The sequence below is a fragment of the Sinohyriopsis cumingii genome, chromosome 19 (genome assembly GCF_028554795.1).
Source record: "Sinohyriopsis cumingii isolate HCF-2022 chromosome 19, ASM2855479v2, whole genome shotgun sequence".
In the NCBI taxonomy this organism is placed as follows: Eukaryota; Metazoa; Mollusca; class Bivalvia; order Unionida; family Unionidae; genus Sinohyriopsis; species Sinohyriopsis cumingii.
In genome coordinates, this window is record NC_142979.1 from 7542625 (window position 1) to 7561846 (window position 19222).

A 19222-nucleotide genomic window follows, 5' to 3' on the forward strand; every position below is an offset into this window, starting at 1 on the left:
AACATGGGATTTTTAAAAAAAATAAAAAATTAAAAAAGGGGTAGGCAATCGAAAGGCTATCTCTTTTCGAGAAATGTGGGTGGCAATGAAAAGGGCCTTTGGGTTTCTTCTTCTTCTAATTTCTTCTATTTCTCCACCAACTTCTTATTTTCTCTCCTACACTCTTTCTCTTCTTTTCTTTCTTTTCTTCCTTCTTTTTCTCTTCTTTCTGCTTCTCCTCCTCTTCTTTCTTCCTCTTCTCATTTTCTTCTTCCTTTTCAATTTTCTCGTTCCATACTCTCATCCTTATCCTTTCCTCTTCATCCTCCTTCTCCTCCTTTATTTCTTTCATCACAGCACTTATCATTTCCTTTACTTTTCTTAAGTTGTTAATCTCCATCTTCACTCTATGTGGGCTATAAGAATAGTGATCCTCGTTTAACCTCACTAACATTTGCTCCATCATACCTAATTGTCCAGGACGTCTTGCAATGTTTTCATTTTATCGAGCTGGTTCGAAGCCATCTTCTTTTTTTATTCTTAGTAGAATGGTTTGAACCACGAATACTGTGGGTTCTTATAGTGAAAGCGCGGACGTGAAGGAAAACATCCCTCTACTTTCTCATTTCATATAATATACTATTCACATAAGTGAATCAGCAAAAAACTAACCCCAAATTTACTATCCACACAATCGTACGTGATCGGTTACAAAACCCTAACTATACTCTCCACATACGCTAAGAAACAATAAACAAACCCCAAATCTACTATTTACACACGCAAATCATTAAAACAAAATCCATAATCTACTATCCACACAATCGTACGTGAGCGGTTACAAAACCCAAACTATACTCTCCACATACGCTAAGAAACAATAAACAAACCCAAATCTACTATCCACACAAATATACGTGAGTGCTAAGAAACACACACACACACACACACACACACACACACACAAGAAAAAAGAGTCAGTGTTTATATTCACACTACTCTACCTACACACATTGGCAAATCGTTTGTTATATCTTTTCTAGAGATTGGGGTAGCCCTGAAAAGGGCTGTTTTTTTAACTCCAGATGCACCTATCTAATGCTGGCACCTTCCTGGTCAAGCACCGCACACACATCTTCGACTCCAGTCTCCTTGCCAATTCACCCTTGTTGCTGTAAGCGCAGAGGCGGGTTGAGTGGCTTCACTATTCCAATCTTCTGTCTCTGGAATAGTGAATACTTCCCTTTCTCTTCTTCTATTTCTTATTCGAGGATGAATTGGCATCCTTACCTCCTGTTGTAAATGTGGTGTAGCTACAGGTTGGGGAGATGTTCTTGCCTTAGGTGTCACCTTGCACACAGGGTTCATCATAGGGTGACACCTGATCTCTCTCTTTCCTTCCTCCTCTTCTTTCATTTTTCTCTCTTCCTCCTCCTGTTCTATCCTGGCTTCTTCCACAAGGGCCTCCGCAGCCAGCTCGTTCAGGAGGCATCTGGCATATTCCAGGTGCATCTGGAGTTCAAAATGTTTTTCAAGTCTGCTACTCATTTTTATTGTTGATCAATCACAAGGGTAGCTAGACTGTCCAGCGAGTTTCAATTTATAGTGAAAGCGTGGACGTGAAGGAAAACATCCCCCTAAAAACATAAAATTGATCTTACCTAGATCATGACCAAGCAACGCGCGGACCTAAAAGAAACACTCACTCACTTTTTTACACTACCCATTCCTATTCTAAAAATATTTTTCATTAATCACTTCAATATACTATTCACATACGCAAAGCAATCCAATCAAACCCCCCAAATCTACTCTCCCCACACCTCAAACAGCCAAAAAATGATCTTAATCTACTATCCACACCAACGTACGTGAGATGTTACAAACACAAACACACAAACACATTCACTCGCACTATTAAAAAAAGAGTTAGTGTTTATATTCACACTACTCTACCTACACACATTGGCAAATTGATGGTTATTTCTTTTCTAGAGTATTGGGTAGCCCTGAAAAGGGCTGTTTTTTTTGTCTTTTTTTTTTTGTTTGCTATGGCAATCTTTTAGTTTCTAAGAATGCGATGTCCTCTGAGGATAGACTTTCTGGCAATAGGTCTGCTTCTTCGGAAAGAGAAGAAGAACTCTTTGGTGTCGATACGACAATCGACAAAGCCTCTGTCAGGTTCAGGTTGCTGCTGCTGCTGTTGCTGTTGTTGTTGCTGTTGCTGCTGCTGTCTCTGAAGTCTGTACTTCTCTGTCCATTCTTCTTTCTCCCTGTTCACTTCTTCTCTGAAGAGCTCTTCTATCAGGTCTTCAGTAACTTTTAACATTCTCACATTCTCTATCTCTTCTGGCTTCGGTATCAGACTGTGTCTGACCCTATGCAAATTCACGTAGGCTTCGTTTAGCTTAGCTAGTTTGGAGCACATCTTCTTAGGAGGATGAGTCGACAATGGATAGTTAGACTGGAAACAACCCGGTTCTTAAAGTCAAAGCGCGGACGTGAAGGAAAACATCCCTCTACGGTTTTCGAGCCGCAACGTTCAATGAGTGTCATGAGAGGGATAGTAAGAAGTCAAAGAGCATAAATCAACATTCTTATAGCCAAACAAACCACAAATGCATTTTTTTCAAAACACAACATTTTTTATTCAAAATCACTTAACATTAACCAACAACTCCAACATTTTTTAAAAATAATCCAACAATATAACATCAAACATTTTTTTCAAATGACAAACATTTTTTTTTCAATTTACACTCTACTATAAACAGGGTTGGCAAAGTTGTGAATGAAATTGTGATTTCCACTGTTGCAAGTCATTGAGTCATGGATGGACACTACGTTTCCTAGCTGAAGACAACAAAATATGCATACTAGTCACAAAATCAACGATTTACTTTCTCATCGTTTCTAGAAAAATCACGATCAAAATAAGTCACTAAATGTTCTTTTGCTGATAATAAGTGATCAATTTCGATCTCGACTTTCTCTTTGAATCTGTCAAAGAGGGCTTTGATGTAATGGATGTCTCGAGTCGTTAATGGAGGACAGAAATGTTCACGCAAGTCTTTATACCACCAACGTAACACGTCTTTTTTAAACAGACTCCAAGCTTCGTCCAGATATTCGTTGAATTTTTCTTCTTGACTGATGTTTTGACATTCATAGTAATCATGCTTCATCCATATCGTAATTGTGTCTGCCAGGTATGTAGCACAGTAGGAGACCAAATGCTGTTCTTGTTCTGGACATCTCGACTTGATCACGATGTCCTTTTCGTCTTTGTATTGGGATTCTCCTTCCACGGTCTCCTCACATTCCATCTTCAAAGCTTCTCCACTAGGTAAAGAGGGAGAACAGTCTTCCATAGCTTCTAATAATCTAGAATGACTTCTCTCAACCTGTTGATTTCTATCGTATTATCGAATTCTGCATACAGGATGACGTTCACTGTCTTGTCCAGTGGTTCTGCAAACTGAAGTTCCACACGAATCTGGCCGGATTTTATAGGCTGGAAATGTCCCTCGTCGCTGCCCTGGTCTGGAGTGAAATCTAAAGCCCACAAAGCATAGCCTCCTGCGTAATCTTTGTACGTAATGCCGTGACTGGTGTTGGTTCCTAACTGTCCGGTGGCTTCGTACAAGGACAAGTACGATCTCAAGTAATTCATTTTATTGGGAGAAAAGTTAGGTTCGAAAGGTCGGGTACACAAGGTCTTGCCATCGCGACTGACTTCGATTTTCTTCACGTTGAAGTGTTGAAAGTTGAAAGGATTTTGATGGAAGGCTCCGTTGAAGGCTGAATTCAGGACCATGCCAAGGATTAAACGCTTGGGTAACTGTCCTTGAAACAGATGATCTTCGATCATGGAATGATGGCTAGCGGGAATGGTGAACGTTTTCACTTCCACGCGTCGGATGGGATACTTGGCGGTCGTTCTGCTCAACGTTTGACTGATGTCATTTCCCACTTTGGGTAACACTTCCACGCGTCGTACGTAGAGTTTGACGTCCTCGATTTGGCTTTTAGGATTGCCAGCAGCAGTATCAGCCAACAAATGGAAAGCGGTACTGCTGCGATTCAGTCTCAAGCGAACATTTACCCCGTTCAGCAAATATTTCTCTTGCAACCACATGTCCAAATGCAAACGATCCATCAGTTCTAAACTCTTCTTATTTAAGATTTTGCTTCGTCTTTCCTCAAAGCCGTCATTGTCTTTATCCATTTCGTCAAACTTGCCCGCTTCGTCAGGTTCCCATAGCACACAAGCATTGAGATGAGTATTCTTGGCGTCTATTCCGTACGTCAAGAGATTTTCCAGGTAGGCACGGTAAGGGTAAGTATCCATGCTGCTGCTGGCCAGTTTGTTATTCAAGTACAAGTCCACTGAGCTGAACAAGGAATGCATGAAATTGTTGACGGGAGCTATATTCTCAGTGTCTTCTACTGCACCATCATCCTTATCTAGAACTTTGATTTTCAAGTACAAGTAACTGCTATTCAGATCGATGTAATCTTCGGGCTGTCCCTTGATTTCAAACTCGATGGGCGCGGAATCGGTCAGTGAGGAGACGGGATGAAATTCCACCCATTGGGATTCTTGCATGGTCATCATGGTGGGCGGCATGGCAAACAGATCCAGTTCCGACTTGGAACAGGCGCATGACTCTCGGTGCATCATTTTTATGTTGCTGTGTCTCAATAATCGAAAACGTCTAAGTCTCGAACGGTTCTTCTTTTCTTGGCCTTTCTAGTTTTAGAAGTGTGAAGTCTGGTGAAAGGGTGTTTTCTTCGTCGTCTCTTTCTGCCTTGTCCTTGTTGAATGCCTGACTCGGTAGCGTGCAGGGCATTTATAGGTGTGTCTCGTTGGCCCAAAAGGTCTTTACCCGTTTGCAGCAAGACATTTTTGCCTGCCCTCATGAAAGCTTCTTTAGGGTTTTGTTTGTCGATGATGACATTTTGGAGAAATTCTTTGCCTTGCGTCAGTGCCGCATCTTTCAAGGCGTGCAATCCGCGTGTCACCATCGGTTTCAACACCGGAGCCACCGAACGAAAGGCCGATTTTAACATATCTCCTAAACCGTGTTCTCGCTGTCGAGCAACCCCTCGGTACACTGGATACATGACTTACTAGTCGTGAGAGAACCGTTTTCGAAAATGGAGTTTCACCGTGACTTTTCCTTTGGTGAATGGAATATTTTGTCCCAGATCTCCTTTTATAGCAATGTTGACCGTGTCCAAATACGACTTACTGACAGGCAAATAGTGAGGATGGACAAATTCGCGGTGGACGTGATAAGTGTTTCCACCTTCCTCGTCAGTGACCGTGGCAGAATTTACTTTGAAAGGAATGACACACAGTAACGGCACGGAGGTGTGTCCCACCACGTTGTACTCCACCACATCGGAGTACACGAAGATCAAATTCAGTCCCTGGTTCAGTTCTACCTGGAAACGAAAATACCTCGCAAAATGCCCGGTGTTGTCAATGTCTGCTATGTGAATCTTTTTGGTCTGCTTATCCGTGACCATATTGAGGTCTCCACCCAAAATGTCATACAATTCAGGGCAAAATTTAAAACGTATACTTTTTTCCTCACTTTCAAATCTGATGAGTAGACGGTGAGACAGTTTGTGGTACTCCATGGTGACACGTTTATTTAGTTTGGCCAGAACCTTGTCAAATGCTGCATAGAATTTGTCAGCGATGGCCTCCACCAGATGTTGACCACTAAAATAATGGCCTGAGTTAATTTTAAAGTGATAAACGTAAAAAGGAGGAGAAGTGTCACTGTTGAGTATTGGGGTCTTGGGAAGTGATTTATCTTGAGAAGTGGTCGTCATAGTTTGCTGCACTGTTGGGTCCAGAATTTCGACGTCAAAAGTGTTTTGAGTTTCAGTGATGTTTTTGATTTGTGTTGGGTGAATCATTTCTACCAAAGCCACTTCCCAATGGGCTTCGTGATCTAAAGGGATGGCCTGAGGTAATTTGGCCGTGTAACAGCACAAAGTGTTGTGGGGAAACACCTCCATGGAACTGTCACTGGGTAAGGTTAAGTAAAACTGGTTTTGGTGACTCATAATTCCAGAGTTCTGTGGCTGTCCAAGGGGTTACTGGACGTCAGAGGCGTGTCTCCGCTCAAAATGGAATTCTGGTTGTGGTTGGAGTGGTGACTGGCACTGGCACTGGACACAAGGTTCCCGTGGTTTCCGTTCGAGGAGAATTTCAGGGAGGGATTGGGAAACAGGTAACCGATGCAACTGCTCAATAAAATGGTCCACAATTGTTTGTCTCCTTGTTGCAAACTCAGATTGGCAATGGCTGCCCCGATGACACAATACACCACGAAGATTTGGCAGAAATAAACGATTTGCGTTTTAGGCACACGTTCTCCACACCACACCCACAAGGGTTGTTTTTGTAAATCTTGCACAGAAGAACTAGGTGAAGGAGTGGTCGACGTAGCTGCGTCTGTGTGAAAGGGCATGATGGTCACTTCTTTTTATAGTCGATGACTTGCGAAGCGTCGATCCAAGAATCAAAACTGGGTGGATATCCTTTCCAACGTACTTTGACTTCTCTGACATATCGTTTGCCCACTTTACGGGTTCTGCGTTCGAGAATGCTTTCGATGTCGTACACGTCGTCTTCTTTTTTGGTGACACGTTGTAACTCAGGCAAATAAAACGTTCCTTTGAGCACTTCTCCGTTCATGTCTTCCAATTTATAGACGGCAGGATGACGGCCATGCACTCATCCAGTGACGCGAAACAATTCGGTCGTCCAGTTAGGTAAGTAACCTTTGTCGAAAGTGCGTTTGGTTTTGCCAATGCGCACCCAATCTCCTACGGCCAACTCTCCACTTTTCTTGGGGACAGCCCTCGTCGGGGACGTACCAAACAGGCGCTCAAACACCAACACTTCGTTGTCGGGAGTCACTTTTTGCGGGGCACGTCAGATGCTTCGATGGTAAGATTGGTTGTACGCTTGCACCAGGTACGGTAAGATGTCGATGTACTTCAGAGTGTGGTATGCGTAAAATATTTCCACATGCGTTCTTTCAAAGTGCGTTGAAAACGTTCCACGATGCTGGCTTTGGTTTCGGGATTCTCGGTGGTAAAAAAATGAATGTCACGTTTCTTTAATTCTTTTTGGAAAGCTTGGTTCAGAAATTCGGTGCCTTTGTCCGTTTGCCATCGAAGAGTGTGACGGGCACTTTGTTTCAACACTCGTTGCAGGGCTCGCACTAACTCGCTGCTCGATTTGGAAGTCAAGGGCACGACCCAGGCAAATTTCGAAAAGACGTCGATGACACAAAACAAATATTTGTAGCCACGATTGTAGCTGGCCAAATGAGAGACACCGGCTAAATCGGCTTGCCATTGATGATCGATGCCTTCCACTCGGGTGCGACTTCTGGCAAACTTGCGTCGAATGCGTTTGTGTAAAGTGTAGGTAGCTTGTTCTTGCAACCATCGTTGCACTTGAGGTAAACGGAGACTTTTCAGTCGCGTTTTGGCAGCACGATACAATTTTTGAACTCCTGCGTAACCTGCAGGATGGGAGGGATCGTAGTAAATGCTGGCTAAGACTTTTTCCATTTTTTGTGATGGTTGGTGTGTTAATAAGACACCCACTCTTGGAGGATGCTACTCTTTTTCTCTTGGGGTATTTTCTTGGATTGCAATGCTTTGCGTGTGCGACCGGCAATAGGTGTTGAAGAGGAGGATGTCTGAGCGGGGGATATCGGTTCTTGTTTCACTTCTGTCTTCACTTCTGTCTTCACTTTCTTTTTCTCTTGTGATGAAGAAGGGGTGGCCATCATCTTTTTAATCCATCCAATTCTGGAGGTAGGTGGTGTTGTTAACTTGCGTACTTTTTCTGGTGGAGTTTGAAACTCTTCTTCTTCTTCTTCTCCTTTTTCTGTCTTGGTCACTGGTAGTGGTGGTACTGGTACTGGTACTGGTGCTGGTGCTGGACTTTTCATCAAGGTCTTAAAATCTTTCAGAGTGGGTAGAGCTGTTTCGTCTAAAGCTTTCTGGTGAAAGAGTTGCAGTCGTTGCAAGAGTTGACCGTACTTTTGCGATTTTTCTGTTTCGGACAAATCTTGGCGATCCATCAAGGACTGCAATTCGTGTTGTAACTGGGACATCTCGCTCAAATGGGGATTGGGAGGTAAATGCGGGCTGCGTTGTTCTTACCACCGATGGTATTCCATCCATCGTTTGTAAGGCACTAAAGCTAGTTTTCGTCCTTCCATGGGGTTGTCAGGGGTCGATTCTGAAATCTTGGGACTTCCGAGGGCCTTTTTATCTTGCTTCCACCAGTCCTCCCAACATGGTTCTCAAGACTCCTTTCAGTATTGGGCCTAACAAGAGAGGTAAAATGCCTCCACGTTGGACCAACATCTTCTTTTTTTGACGAATGGGAATTTTCTTTTGAACCATTTGGCGAAGAACGTGACGATGTTTGCTTAAGCATTGTTTCTGGTGTTTGGACAAAGGGATCGTGCCTTTCAAGACGTTCAAACAACATTCGCACACGGTATCGATGACCTCTTTGGAGGTCGATTGAATGAGTTTTTTTCATAGAGGTGGAGAAGCTTTGGACAGGACAGATAACATGTCCCCATGTTTGACTAAACGTTGTGGTAGTCCTTTCCTTTTCTTTCCTTGGGGTTTTCTGGAGGGTGACATCTTTGAGTCTTCAGGAGCACCAAAAAAAACACTGATACCCTACTTGGTCACACACCTATTTTATACTGGAACGCGTCGCCACTGATTGTCTTTACGTCGTATCAATTTGAGGACAGGCATGACACGTCGTGCAGGGGTACGTAACGGACTAAATCGAGCCAGTTCTTGCTTGGACAAATCCAGTAAACTTTGTAACATGCCCGATCTTTCTTGAACTTTGATTTTGGGAGAAGGTACTTTGTGAGCAGCAGCCAATGCTACTAAATTGGAGGGTCCTGCCACTGGGGAAGTAATTTTTGGGGTCATCAACGGAGAAGTTCTTGGTGTGATCAACGTCTCCAAGTACTCTTCAGTTCTTGGTGTCATCAACGGAGAAGTGGATGAACGTGAGGCTGCCGGAGACGCTGTCACCGCTGTGGCAGGTCGTGGTTTGCGAGTGTAAAGTTGCGTCCTGGCCGAAGTGCCTCTCTTGCGACTAGTTTTCGTCTGTGGACTTTTCTTTTTCTGGGGACTTTTTCTCTGTTTATTTTTCTGGGGGCTTCTTTTCTTTTTCCGGGGTGGTGTCTGGTAAGAGGAGGGTCCCGCCACTGGAGAAGTTCTTCTTGGGGACCTGGTCTTTTTCTTCTTCTTGGGGTTTCGTTGGACTTTTTTCTAGGGGAGAAGTTTGGGGGCATTAGGATCCCATCTTAAGAGAGAGCGAATGATGACCCCTCCTAGAGTACCGCTCCCTCCAGGTTTCAAAATGATTTGTTTCTTGGTTTGAGTGTCAATGCGGGGATCGGCCATTTGGACCAAAGCGACTTTGTTTCGATCGAAAAAGCGTTTGGTTTGATGAGGAATCTGAATGATTCCTTGGAGTATTTGACGTGCCGTCACCGTGAACCATCATAAGACTTCTTTGAGACTAGCTTCTAAGACACGAGCTCGTATTTGTGGATTTTTTTCTCGACTGATGCCATACAAGGCACGAATCAATTTGACGGGAAGATGCGACTGAAGGGACGTCATGTTCAAAATGTGTGTGAGACAGACGAAAAGGGTCTGAGGTTTTGATAGATTTTTTTATGGGGAGTGAAATTAAGTCGAGGCGGAGACGTGTACAGGACAGGCCCTCCGTCTTGGCACCAGTGGTGAAACAAGTGGGTACGAAATCGCAAATCATCGGGGGTCGTAGGTTTCAAATCGACGAGTAAATAGGCGTGTGGAGTTTGAGTGGCATCGTCGTACGCCTGAGTCAGCCAAGGCGTTCTTAACTGTTTGGCTAAGACTTGCACTTGCGATTTATCTCGAGGGCTTTTAAACAAGACCACGTAATGCGCATTGAGACTGATGGTGCGATGGGCTTTACTTTGTTGAAACAAATTTTGGGTGATGTAAACGACACTGGCATTACGGTGATGCCCTTTGCGCGTGAACCACAGTTTAATTTCTTCTTCGTCTTCTCCTAACATGTCGTCGAAAATGACCAAATGGGTTTGACGGGAGTCAGAGACGATGCCGTCGTCTTCTTTACGAATGACTTCCACAAACACGATGGAATCGCCTTGACTTTCTCGCAAGAAGCTGTACGCCGATTGCCACTCTTTGCAACACCACACGATGCGTTAAGGTGGACGATCGATCAAATGATGTTTATGTTCGATCAAATGTTTGACGAATTCGGTTTTGCCTGAACCGCTATGTCCGGCAATGAGCATGTTAAAGGGATGGCGAAGATACAAAGCCTCCCAACTGGCACGATCTAAGTGTCTGTCGATGACTTTGACAGTAGAGGAAGAGGGAGCAGAGACAGCAGAGGTAGCCATAGTGTGAGGAATGTCACTTGTGACACGAAAACAAACAAGACAAGAGTTAATATACTTTTTTTCAGAACACGTTTATTGAATGTTTTAAACATTAATACGAAAGACAAAAATACATAAAAGCCAAAGGCTTAAGTACAAGGATAAAAGGCACATGATAACCATTAACGTGGAATAAAAACAAGTGTCTGTACAACATGTTTTGGGTAAGGTTCTGACCAGTTCTATAGGGGGTAAGGTCACACAAGTGTCCTCCCGAAAGGGCCTTTCAGGCCTGTCCACGACAGTCCCGTCCTGGGTGACGGGTTCTTCTGGCACCTTCACTAACACAGGTTGAAAAGTCGCAAGGCTCACAATCGCATTCCATTTCAGAAGCCCCACACTTGAATTGTGCCTGTCTAAACTTGTTTTGTGTTTCTCTGAAAGTATTCATCTTGTTCGCTCGGTCTTGGTAGTCACAATGAACTATCGATCTTGCCTAGGGTTCCTTTTTATATACAGACCAATACCCACGTGTCCATACGGTAAGGTGAAATGATTGGGAAGTCGCACTCGCTTCTGGTACACGATTTGATAGACTTTTTCCAAGGGTCGACTGACGATGTGGTGAGTGGGTAAACGTACAATTTTGTTCGGTTGATAGGTGGTCACTTTAAAGTTTGCATCCTCTCCCGATTGCAAGGCTTCTTTCAATACCCCAAAGTTCACCACGCGACTGGTACGATAATTCAGAGTCAATCCTTTCACTTTACACGTCGTGTGCAATTCTCCTTGTGGGTCCCGGTATTCGTAGCCGTAATTTTTGGGACCACCACTGACGAAACTTAGAATCTTGTCGTCGGGATGCTCGTCTGTCCAGGCTCCTAAACGGTCTCCTTCGATGTCAGGGTGCTGTTGACTCGGGTGATGGATGTAAATGCAACTGTCCGTGTCAAAGTACAGGACACGTTCCCCTAACAGTTCTAAAGCTTCGTACAATTTTAAGCGAGCATGAGCTGTCACGTAAGCCGCAATGATGACATTTCCAAAGGGGTCGTCTTGTACAAAGTCCAGATCTTCTTCGTAATTGACCAAGATCAAATCCTCGCGAACGACGTCCACGTGTTTCATGAATTTGGTTTTGTCGTGAATCATCTGAAAGTAGCCGGAAGGTTCTGTCAAATATTCCATCTTGGGTAAACACGGTCGTTGTGCCATTTTACCCCACAAGCAATTTAACATCACTTTGGCAAACGACCGCCTGCCTTCGTTTTTCTCGATGTGGTCTAAAGAGATGCCTTCTTGTTCATAGTATTTCTCTTTGAATGTCTTTTCATCTTCGGAAGTGTGACACCAGGAAGGATAGCCGCTGGCTTCTTGCTTCAGTTTCAAAAAGGCATCCACGTAGTCGGCGAAAATGCCTTTCTGACTGGGGTCACCCTTGTGGTATTGTTGTGTCTTGGGAAAGTGGCAAATTTCGTACACTTCTAACAGTTGGTATCCCATGTCCAGAGCTTTGAACAATTCTACGCTGACCCAGGTTCCCGTCAAGGCCCGTTCTTCCTAGGTGTGCTGACAAGGTTGGTCTTGGTTGCACGTTTCGGCACAAGTACGGCACAATGGAAACATCAGTTTGCCTTGACAATGGTGAGGTAAGACGGGATGGTATAGGTTCGTGGGAGGCAAAACTTTACACTTGATCAAGCCTTCGTATTGTCGAATGTTTTTCAGGTCGATGTGTTCCGTGAACAATTGTGGGTGCCCTGCAGGAAAGGGACAATATTTGCACACGTAAGGATACAGCGAACACACGTCCAAGTATTTGATTTCTTCTCCTTTCTCTTCGTCGGCTTGGTACAGCAAACAGGTGGCATTGGTCCTTCCTCCTTACAAACTATCCCTCGGGTTTAGGGGGTCCATCAGCTTGTAACTTTCCTCGGCACGTTTAAACTCGGGATCGGTTTTCATACGGTGATCGTACTCGTGTTCCCACATTTCCACCACTTGGTATCCTTGCTGTTCTAACTTTAGGCGTCGCTGACAAGTGTCCTGGTACAAGTCTTCCATGGTTCATTGTAAAAACTGATTTTTAGTGCTACGATCAGGGTAACAGACGGGACATCCGTGAAATAAGCAACCGTTAAACTCGTACACGATCTTGGGGTTTTCTAAGTCCCAGCCATCGACCGAATACGTTCCGATGGTCTTTTCGCCTCCTCCGTTGCGGGCATGCTGAATCCATTTGTCTTCCTTGTCGCACAAGTAATGTAACCAACGTAGGGCTTTGACCGAGTATTGACGCTTGACATAGTGGGTCGTTTGAGGACTGATGACAGCCACGGTGTTTTCAGGCATGAATCGTTGGCGGTACACTAAGGAACACGCTTTGGCAATGGTGCAAGCTTCTTTCAAAGGATCGACCCCTCCGTGTTCCATGAACAGTTCTCGAAATTTTCCACAGCAACGCCGTAAAATGTCCACGTCAGAACGACAATACTTTAGCATTTCTTCCTGAAAGTCGAAAGGGTCGGAGGCGTGAGTTTGGTACCAAGCGTAGAAAGCTTCTCGTTGTTCGGTGCGCATGTTGTCGGGGTCGTAATAGTGAGCCTCAGGTAAATGGGGTAGAACGGCGTGTTCATTGGCTTCCGTATTGAAAAAGTGTGGAAAGTACCCTTTAGCCATTTCTGTCATTCCAAACGTTTTAGGCATTCGACTCAAAGGCATGGCCAAATAGCTCATCGAATCTTTAAGCTGCACTTGTCCCACTTGCATGAAAATGATTTTGGCTCCGTTCAAAGTGAATTTAGGACGTTCGGTGCCTTGTTCCGTATAGTATCTGAGAAGAAACTGTCCATCGTATCCGGAGAAATTGTGAGCCATCACTGTTGCATGACGATGACAATCTCCGTAACGTTCGATGTCCTCTTGGCTCCACTTCTTGTCGATGGGATCTAAGACCCATTGGGCAAAATCGGCTAACGTGTTCGGTCCTCGAAAGATTTTTTCACGCCCTCCGGGAAACTTGCTGCAGTGAGGGCAATGACTGAAGATAGGTTCTTGAATGCACTTCTCGCACGCTCGATGAGCCACGCAGAAATTAGGAATGTGAATGCCGGTCTCTTGCATGAATTCGAAATCGAAAAAGATGAAATTGCCTTTTATTCTTGTGACCGTCCTCTTTCTCTGGTGGGGGTTGGTATTTTTGCACGTATTATTGGTGTTCCAAGTCCACGATGTGGTGACAAATGTGACATTTGTTCTTTCCTGAACATACGTGTGCCTTGGCATTATTGGTACGTAGGCCTTGTCGACACGTAGGGCACAGTCTCAGCAGTTGACAAGCACATTTCTGCTGTGAACCTTGCGTCTTCAGATGTTGTTGGTAACAGGCAGGGCTGACAAACGTGCGCAGACAAGCAGGAGAATGTCCTCCTTCTTGTCCTTCGCTCAGACAGGGTGGAGAGGCCAAACATCCTGGGCATTTCCATCCGCAATGTTTGTGTTGCTCTCGATTGTTATAGCCATAGTCACATTTCTCACAGTAATAACTGTATCCCAGGAATCCAGTGATAGTGGTAATGGTATCGAAATGGTCATCGTGATAATAGACATGAATATATTTTCCGTCCTTAAAGTCTTTCCCTCGAAACAACAGAGGTCCGCGCATTTCTTGAGGGTGCACTTTCAAGGTGTAGAGTGGAGCTAGGACATCTTGCAATTTCTGCATCTCAGGAATGCCACAGGGTGTGTCTTTGGACAGTTCGGCTTGTTGTAACAGGAGTTCTACTTCGTTTCGTTGTTTGGCTCGGTCGGATCGTTGAATAGTTTTCCAGGCTCTTTTCCATTCTGCCGTGTCGTTCTTGTTGGCATAGGTTCGTCCCACCACGATGGCCCTGGCTAACCACATCTGGTCTTGAGAATTGTGAATTTGGACGAGACTCTTTTTGGTGTTGCGAAGGTCGTTCACCAATAACACCTTATTGCGTTGTCCGGTCCCTTGAGGAGGAGAGACGTGGGCCATTTTCAGTGTGGCTTTACCATCGGTGATGTCAAACTGGTCATTAGATTGTTGTACGTGTTGAATCTTGTACATAACTTTGGAAGGGGTTAGTTCTGCGGGTCTGCTAAACTCGATCCAAACAGGGGATTTCAAGCTGTCGTGATCTATGGATAGTGTCAAGCGATCGTCTTCTTTGGGTTGACATTATCGCTTGAGTGCGGTGAGCAAAGAATCCCACATCTCGGTGATAAACCCTTCTGCTTTCTCCAATGGTACGTCGGACTTGAAATCTTTAAACTTCACTGTGTAGGTGTAAGCCGTGGTTCTAAATTTTCTAGAGGAGCGCTTTTCCGTCTCTCGAATGGAATAGTACTTTTCAGGGTTGACTAAGGGTGGTGAACTTTGTTTAGAGGGTTCGGATTCTGGTTCACTCATGTCCTCTTCAAAATCACTGGCATGAATTTGTGCCAAGACTTCAGCTCTGGTACGAGGCGATAGATCACGTTTCTGCCTCTTACTTTCTTCTTCTTCTTTCTTCTCGAATGAATAGGATCGTTTCATCTTGAGTGCAGAACGTCAAATGTCTCAAGTTTAAACACCACAGACTAATTTATAGCCATGGCAGAGCAGCGTATATAAAAGGGTGTGTGTCTTGTCCTTTCACTATTCATTTCACTCTCAAACCGAGCACAACGATGGAAGAGACTACCCAGATGGAACGTTTCATCAGAGCTTTGCGAGGGGTCATTAGAAAATTCTCTTCAGACCAGCCGACGGACTACTCTCCTTCCTTTCGAGATAAAAGTCAAGATACTTGCTATATCTGTCAGAAGAAAGGGCATTGGTCTTCAGAGTGTCCAGACCGTCAAAAAAGAACAAAAACAGGGGCTAGAAAAGACAAAAGTCAAGATACCTGTTATTATTGTCAAGAAAAAGGACATTGGTCTCCAGATTGCCCAAAAAAGAAACAAGAGGAGTCAGAAGAAAAGAGGGATTCTTCAGAAGAAGAGAGAGATTCTTCAGAGGAAGAAAGCAGCCAGGTGAAGAAAAACAAACAGGAGAATAAAAGAAGAAGGGAAGAAAGTGAGGAGGAAGAGGAGGAAAAGACTGTGACGGTGAAGAAATTGAAAAAAAAGAGAGAGTAAAAAAAAAACAGAAGAAGTGAATGTAATTTATAAAGTGTTTTGTTGTGAATTGTGAATTGGATTGTAACTATGGAGAAAAGAATACATTAATTATATAAGGTAAGTGTCTTTGAGTTTTGATTTTAAAATAAGAAGCTACACTCACGCACTCATACACAGACATGTACTATAAGGGTAAAATGGGTTTTTTTTGTTGATTTTTGAGTTATTGGCAAATTGAAAGGCTATCTCTTTTCGAGAGAAGTGGGTGGCCCTGAAAAGGGCCTTTTTTGGTGTAGGGGTGAGTTTAAGCAATCAACTTTAACTGCCTTAAGCCTTTGCCACGGCCGAGGCCTACTTCTGATGATGATGATTGGGTTGAAATCACTAAGGGTGGTACGATAGGCTTAGTCACAGGGTTGGCGTGTTTAGCTCGGGAAGGTCGTATTCTCTTCGGTCGTGATAAAGAAGTCTGATACATTTGTTTCAGACTTCTTAACTCCGCTAAAATGTCCAACAGTACCGTAGCCGTTTGATTTTCACCCTCTTGTTTCTTTGCTGCTACTTCTTCTTGCTGTTGTTTTTTTCTTACCTCTTCTTGTTGCTGTTGCTGTTGCTGTAGGAGAAAAGCTTGTTCCGCTTCCTTTTGTCGTTGCATACATTTCTCCAATTCTTCTTTCTGTCTCTGTCTAAAATTCTCCACTTGCGGTAATGAAGAATGAGACGAAGGTTCTGGAACAAATTCTTGCGAGGTAAGAAAATCCACAAAATCCCAATGTACCTCTTCTGAAAGTAAGTCCGGGTTCCCTTGGGCGGTCTCCGCTGCTGGTGCACCCCAATGGATCGTTTTCTGAGTTTCCGTCATGTTGAATCACTGTTGCATAGATTGACAGCACACAGGCGCTAACGAATCTATATAGACCACATGACGTCACAGACTGCTCTCTTCGGATTGGATGCGGACTGACTGAATTTTGTAACGCGTGTTCGGATTGGTGAATGAACTCAATCCGTTTCAATCCTTCCTCTACCTATGAATAAGCGCAGTTCACTGCATTGATTCACCTGTTCTCGTTGCCTCACGATGTGGACCACAGTTGAATCATGCAGCCTTGTGTCTTCAATGATGTTTAGGACGGACATGCTCATGTATGTCCGGTCCAAGTGGACTGTTGTTGATAGGACAGATACTAGTCTATGGATGAGAAGAGTTTGCATAGAAAGACAAGGATGTCTCAAGAGGGTATGGACCTGCAGTTAGAAGGAGTTTAAGAAGAAGAAGATGTGACAGATGCCGTCTATGTTAATATTAATATTAACATAAACCCAAAGGCCCTTTTCAGGGCCACCCACATTTCTCGAAAAGAGATAGCCTTTCGATTCCCTACCCCTTTTTTAATTTTTTTTTAAAAATCCCATGTTCAATTCCCCTTGTCCCTAAAGTAGTTTTTTTTTTCTAACATGTTCAATTCCCCTTTGTCCCTAAGACAAACCCAAACTCTATTCCCATGTTCAATTCCCCTTGTCCCTAGACAGACCCAAACTCTATTCCCCATGTTCAATTGCCTTTGTCCCTAGAATCGATATTTTTTTTTTCATTGTTCGAATGCCTTTGTTGCTAAAATCGATATTTCCTTTTTTTCCTCTCTCCAATGTTGAATTCCATTGTCGCTAATCTTACCCAGGGTGTTTTGCCCATGTTAAATTTCCATTGTCGCTAATCTTACCCAGGGTGGTTAATGTTAAATTTCCATTGGCGCTAATCTTACCCAGGGGGTGTTTTTAATGCTAATTCCCATTGTCGCTAATCTCACCCCTTTCACTACTTACGACGATATATGGCGGCTAGGTGTGTCCCTCGTCCTACTTCCATCGAACTGAAGACTGCTTGTTTATTTTTTCATTCCTTAATTCCGTGGCTGGCCATCAACATAAGAAGAGTGGATATGTGTACTTTCCATATTTTTAAATCAACATCGAGTTGCACAGTTGATGTCAGCAACTTATTCGGTCAAAGTACGCCACGCATTAGTCGAATGGAAGTTATGCCAACATAGCGTGATCTATGGAGTGCATTTGTGGATACGTAGCGGTTGATTGGATAATAAGAACAACGCAAGTACTGTTGACAACCAAATTATTTTGCATATGAAAAATAAATTATCTGATGTGTTTATTAGATGCTCATTAGGTGACTATATGAGATAATGAAAGCAACGAGTTCACATTATTCAGTCATATTATGTTTTGTATGATCTTTGATTTGAACTTTGATTTATTTATAATGTGCTTGTTGAATTTGCAGAGTGGAATGCTTTTTATTCTAAACAGACATTACTTGTCTAGACTATGGTGAAATTATTCAAAGACTTGGATGTTTATTTAGTTTCGCTAGATAACGTGAAACACTCATTGGTTTGAACAGGAAAACGTGCAAACGCACAAAGACCAAATGCAAATGCAGAAGGAACATATGTAAGAGAGAAATGAGAAGAAAAATCGAGAAATTAGTAGGAAGAGCGACTAATACTAATTCAAATGCAAGAGATAAAGGAAGAGAGATGCAGGAAATCCAAATAAAACAAATGATTAGATTAAAGGAATTGGAACTGACCAATAAAGGGCGCTCTCGTGTACATACAGGATCCTATTTTGATATTGCGAAACATATCGTGCAGGTCTTCCGTTTTAGCGAAAAGGTGGAAGACACAATTTCATTCACGTTTGAGTACCTACAAGTCTGAAACTGGTATAACCGTGAAGAACAAAAGTTTTGTTGGGAACAATCAGAAATCCTTATCTCTTCCCACGTGTGTTTATTGTAAGAGGGTGAAATAAAGGCAAAACAGAATTCAAAGAGAGAAATCCCAAATGCTCTCCTTTCTTAAGAGGTCATGTTAAAGGTCACGTATTAAAAGAGACACAGGGGCTGGGGCTTGCATACCCCAGTCTGCATTTGTTATTGAGAATTAGGATCCACACGCGTCGAGGGTTCAGTATCCTTGTTGGTGAATTAGATAAGGCGACTCCTATTAAGATAATAGGAGACACATGAGTTTCCCAGAGTCTTTTGTGGTTAAGTACTTCCCCCATTTCTGAGAAGTCTTCTTCTAGCGAAAGTGTTATAATACAGTGAGTATAATATGGACACGCTAATGTTACTCTCCATTGTGCCAATCGGTCATCAGACGTAGTTTAGAACCATTGATCATTAAAGCTGTTATTCTTTGCCTATTTAGGGTGTTCATTTGTTATTAGGTAATGACCTACCTGGGAATAAGGTAGTGGTTAATCCATTTATAACTTACAAACCTTGTATGGGTTGTTGAGTTGATCCTAGTGAAGTAGAAAGCTCTGATTTATATCTAGATTGCGCAGCATACTCTAGAGAATGTTGTTGTTGATCAGGATGTTGTTCTTTTAGCCCACGCCTTTTGGTTCAGGTCACTCAAGTAGTATTAATCATAGTGATACTCTTGTAGCTACACATTCTCTGATTCTAACCAATGGTGATACTAACGATCACTAGTTGTCTTAAAAGAAGGTCTTAAGATCTGTTTGTTTCAGAGGGCTATTAGTGAAACTGATGCCACACACGAAGAACTTGTTGCTTCTTGAAGAATGGTGTCCTTATGAGG